General features: G+C 35.7%; 1 protein-coding gene across 2 annotated transcripts in view; it reads right to left on the reverse strand.

Moving 5' to 3' along the window:
- The window catches only part of LOC135202950 (uncharacterized), a 17,538-nt gene extending 12,470 nt beyond the window's left edge, over positions 1-5,068 (reverse strand). For both annotated transcript variants that reach the window (XR_010311832.1, XM_064232444.1), the window contains exons 1-2: positions 3,818-5,068; positions 3,194-3,298 (exon numbers count right to left, since the gene is read on the reverse strand). The gene's annotated coding sequence lies outside the window, so the exon portion shown is untranslated. The remainder of the gene's footprint in view (positions 1-3,193; positions 3,299-3,817) is intronic.
- Positions 5,069-5,622: the final 554 nt, after the last annotated feature.

The raw sequence follows: 5,622 nt of genomic DNA on the forward strand, positions 1-5,622 counted from the left end.
CGAAGTTAAATCCAGAAGGATTAAATGCCTCCTGAGATTTGCGTCCAAAACGAAAGACATAAATCCATAAAAATTCCTCTTCAGATAATCTGCAAGACTTAGACAATTATTTCTAAGCTTCCTTGACGCAAGTCGTAAAGCGAATAACTACCGCCCTCACCCCCCTTCCCAGACCCATTCCTTCCTGTATCTCTCCTATTCCCTCCTTCCTCCTTCCCATGATGCCCACATCCTCAAAAATCTTATTAAGGAAGAGCGGAGAGAGGCGGAGGAATGCTGACTATATATCAAAGGAAATTAAAACGGCCTTTTTTTTTTTCTTAACTATGTACAGCTCGGGGTCATCATCATCAAGTATTATTGTGCTGCTATGTGACGAACGTGTTGTGAAATTCTCTCTCTCTCTCTCTCTCCCCTCCTCTCCTTCTCTTCTCTCTCTCTTCTCTCTCTCTCTCTCGCTCTCTCTCTCTCTATCTTCCTCTCTCTCTCTCTCTCTCTCTCTCTCTCTATTTTAGCTATTTAATTTCGTTTCTCACTCATCTACCTGCTTAAGCCCAACAATTTGAACCTCTCTCTCTCTCTCTCTCATTTTAGTTTTGTGTCTATCTCTTAGTTCTGTTAATATTTTTCCCTTGGTAAGCAATTTAATTCTCTCTCTCTCTCTCTCTCTCTCTCTCTCTCTCTCTCTCTCTCTCTCTCTCTAGAAAGGAGAAGAGAACGCTACATGATAATTATTCAGGCATGGAAACAGATAGAAGAAATTGCCGAAAACATCATGGAGCTAAAAATATCAGAAAGAGCAAGCAGAGGTAGATTAATAGTGCCCAAAACTATACCAGGAAAAATAAGGAAAGCACACAGGACATTAATCCACTACGCAACAGCATCGACAATGCAGCATCTATTCAATGCGTTGCAAGCTCATCTGAGGAATATATCAGGAGTGAGCGTAGATGTGTTTAAGAATAAGCTTGACAAATATCTAAGCTGCATCCCAGACCATCCAAGATTGGAAGATGCAAAATATACCGGAAGATGTACTAGCAACTCTCTGGTAGACATTAGAGGTGCCTCACACTGAGGGACCTGGGGCAACCCGAACAAGATGTAAGGTCTGTAAGGTAAGGTAAGGTCTCTCTCTCTCTCTCTGCCTGTCATTCCAACATTTTGAACACACTCCTCTCTTTGTCTCTCTATTTGTCTGTTTGACTTTCTTTGTTCGCCAGTTTGTTTGTCTGTCTTCTAAATAGACTAGTAGACTAACAATTTGAGCCTCCATCTCTCTCTCTGTCAGCTGATCTGTCTGTCTGTCTTCTTAATAGACTAACAATTTGAACCTCTCTCTGTTGTGAACCACTATGCATGAAATGGAGGAAGGATTGGTACTGGGCTTTCCTGATCACCCATCAATAACAGCCTGTTCCCATGAGCGTCTCATTCCATACAGCTCCAGCCGAGCATGTTATACGATTCTCATTATCAGCTAATGACTGCTGCCATATTATTGCTCTGACATTCCCTGAATTCTGAAAATTATCGTTTCGGTGTCGAAGTACAAAAGCAGTTCTTCGAGTAAACCTAAACCTAACCTAAAACAAAACGTACAGTGAAAATCGAAGGTTTTCATCGCTAGTTTATCATTATTATTATATTACTAGCAAACATATGTATACAGAAATTGTCAGAAACTTCGTAAAGTAACTTAGTCTATGGGCATAACCAGCCTAGTTTCACGGGCAGAACCAGCTCCGTTTCAGGGAATCCCTTCTCACCCCCACCCCCTTTTTGGGGGGGGAGGGGCCGGTAGGTAGGATGAAACCCCATTATAAACCATCTTAGGAGTCCCCACTATAACCCAGCCAAGTTTCATGCCCATCGGAGCACCCGTTTGACCGTGATTGAATGACAGACGGACTGACAAACATTACACCCATTATAGTAAGATTATTTTACAAAAGAATATTTATGTAAATCATAATTCAATTTTTCTTATAACAACAACAACAACAACAACAACAACAACAACAACAACAACAACAACAACAACAATAATAATAATAATAATAATAATAATAATAATAATAATAATAATAATAATAATAATAATAATAATAATAATTGATTTAACATGAAGGCCTAAAAATTGCAAAGTTATAATTGAATCGAAAGCTCAGATTAGAAAATAATGGAAAATAAACGACGAAAAAAACAACATGAATAGCAAGACAAATAATGGATCGACAGTGATTTGTAGTAAATACCATTGAAATGAATTTAAACAATCTAATTATTTGAGACAAATGAATTAAAGGATTAATATTTCCTCTGGAAATATTTTGTCCTAATGAAAGCGTGCCAACCCGGACCCACTAATAATAATAATAATAATAATAATAATAATAATAATAATAATAATAATAATAATAATAAAATAATAATAATAATAATAATAATAATAATAATAATAATAATAATAATAATAATAATAATACATCGATTGATCTGAGAAACAAGAGACAATCAGAAATATTTGTAAATGTTTACCCTGTATTTGTGGGGACGAAAGCTTTGTTTTGCTGTTGCTTGAATGTAAAAGTCTGAGTATAAGTGCTAACAGTAAAACACAAAATTATCCTATAAAAATAACTGTCATCAACAAAGCATGTAAAAGAACACATATAGGCGCACAGAAATTTGACGTCACGTCAGAAATGCTACAAATAATTCATATTTCCTCATTTCTGAATGCTTTTGTGAAGGGGTACGTTCAGATTGCACGTTAGTCATGAGGCACTATAAAAATATGAGTACAGGAAAAATGAAGTATATAATTTACTATAAGGGAAATATTAATCGTAAATTACAATTCCATTAAAAATGTAGAGAATTATTCCTTCTTTCTTCTACTTTATTACTAAAGTATCTTATAGGGACAAGTTTCAGTTCCAGTGTTAGTCATAAATATAGCTATCAAATATATGGAACAAATACGGTAACGTAAAAACCTTGTAAAAATATGCACCATTTTATAATAAAACCACCGGAATTTCTACCTGATACTCCTTTTAATGTAAGTTTACTCAGATCCCACGTTATAAGGTGCATTATCAAAATAAACAAACAAATGGCTGTCCAATAAAATCCTTAACTTTAAAAAATTTAACTAAAATAAAAAATATAAAATCCAGCTTACCAGCCTCCCACGCACTTCCACTGGGGTCACCCCTGGTACACCACCTGCCACACCCCTGGTGGAAGCAATATCTTCGAGCCAAACAAAAGGTGATGTCTCCTCCCACTGGAGGAAAAATATTGATAGCAGGAAAATAAAAATTCATTCACAATAATCATACATCTTCAAAAAAACACACACTCACACGCACAAACAAAAATTGTCACCTTAGAAATACTACCTAACACTAATTCCTCTTTCCCCATTTCTGTAAGCTATTTTGAAGGGATGAGCTTCAGATCCCACGTTAGTCACAAGGTATATTAAGGAAATATAGAAATATCAAGAAAAAAATTGGTATAAAATTTACTATAACAAACACTAATCAAAATTTACTGTCCAAATTGAAATATGCTGAAGACCTGTGTAAAATTAGGCTTTAGAATCTACAGAACCTATCAATGAAAGTCCTACATGATACTTTTGACCTTACTAGTAAATGTGTGAGACTTGGAGCCCATAATGGTCATCAGGCACAGTACCAAAAATCAAAAGAATAAAATAAAATAAACAATAATCCTTAACATAAAAACATTCAAACCACAAATCCAAAGAGAAAAAACCTCACACCAGCCTCGCACTCACCTCCTCTCCACTGGTGCCACCCCTGGTCCACCACCAGCCACACCCCCAACAGGTACCTGATGGGAGCAATATCTTCGAGCCACTCACTCGGGCAAACAATAGGACCAGGCTGAGTTCGGCAGCGGCCTGTTGTCTCCCTAAATAAAGTGAATCCAGAGACCGCTCCTCATTTGCATAATCTCCCAATGGGCATCGCCGCGAAAGCCAAGGACTATTCCCAGCACACACACCTCCTCCTTCGTTATCCACGGATGTAAAGGCGATGTCTCTTTCCACTGGGGAAAATGTTGATTGAATGTTTGCTCGATTTTTCTCGCTTGCAACCGAAGACAAAGGTACTAACGGTTTATTCTTTTTACTGATTTTTTCACTGGTGAATTACTAATTGAGTGATTGGTCTCTTTAGTCTCTTTCCACTGCAGAAAAAGTGATTGAATGTTTGCTCTTGTTAATATCTTTTTCCAATGAAGTAAAATGTATTTACCGTTCGTTATTGTTTACGGTTTCTGACCACTGAAGAAATCGTTGGGTGTGGTCTTTTAACTTTTAATTGTCTCTTTCCACTGAAGAAAGTGACTGAATATTTGCTCTTTTCCTGACTTCTTCCACTGATGAAAAAGCTATAGAGTTTATTCTTTTCATTGTTCTTTGCCACTAAAGAAAAACTTATTGCGAGTTAGCTGCTTTTATTGTCTCTTTCCAATGAAGAAAAAGGGATTAAATACCTGCTCTTTTCATTGTCTATTTACATTAAAAAAGGAGGTATTAAGAATTTGTTTTCATTGGTGCTTGCCACTGAAAAAAAGTTAAAACTTTTTCTTTCCACTGAATGAAAATTAGAATTTCCTTTTCAGATTTCTTTCAATGAAAAATAGTTATTGAAAGTGCTCTTTGTTCTGTTTCTTTCCACCGAAGAAAAAATGATCGAATGTTCACTCTTTCCATGGCCTCTTTCCACCAACGAAAATGTCATTGAATGTTTAGTAGGCTCAGTCTCTTGCCACTGAAGAGAACGTTATCTAGAAATTACGAATTTCATTGTTTTTTTTTTCACTGAAGACAAATGACTGAATGTTCGCTCTTTTCAGTGTCCCTTTCCACCGAAGAAAAAGTTAAAAAATATTTTTTCTGTTCATTGTCACTGTCCACTGAAAAACAAAATTGCTGACTGTGCTCATGCCCCAGTCTCTTTCCACTGAAGAAACGGTTACTGAATGTATATTCATTTCATTGATCCTTTCCACTGAAGAAAAAAATCTGAAATGGTCAAAAGTTTCATTAACTATTATACCACTGAACAAAAATAAATAAGTTATCAAAAATATTTTGTATTCATTATCTTTTCCTCTTCAGGAAAACAAGACAGTATAACAATCAAATGTTAAATTCTTTCATACATACATATTAATGTTCCCTTTCCGTCTCATGACCCTAGGTCAAACTTAGACTTTTGGTAATGCTGCTTAACGCTTTTGCTTTCTTGATCATAATTTTATTTATATTTAATTAATTTTTCAAAATTATTTATAAAAATAGTGTGGATAGTATCCACAAGGGCCCCTACTTCAGCTATAATTATCTACATAAATAACTGAATAATTAGATAAATAATGAATACCAAACCCAAAAAGGCCTTGAAAGCTAATTTCTTTTCAATAACAAAGAAAATTTAGCAATAATCAATTCATCACCATCAGCTTATTTCCGTCACTATCACTATCACCTCCCACTCTCCTGACTTCATTGTGAAAGGGGTGTGTAGGGCGAGGTCAAGTTGTAAGGAAGTGAGGCTCCATTAAGTATAT

This window comes from Macrobrachium nipponense, chromosome 33 (assembly GCF_015104395.2).
Source record: "Macrobrachium nipponense isolate FS-2020 chromosome 33, ASM1510439v2, whole genome shotgun sequence".
Taxonomy (NCBI): Eukaryota; Metazoa; Arthropoda; class Malacostraca; order Decapoda; family Palaemonidae; genus Macrobrachium; species Macrobrachium nipponense.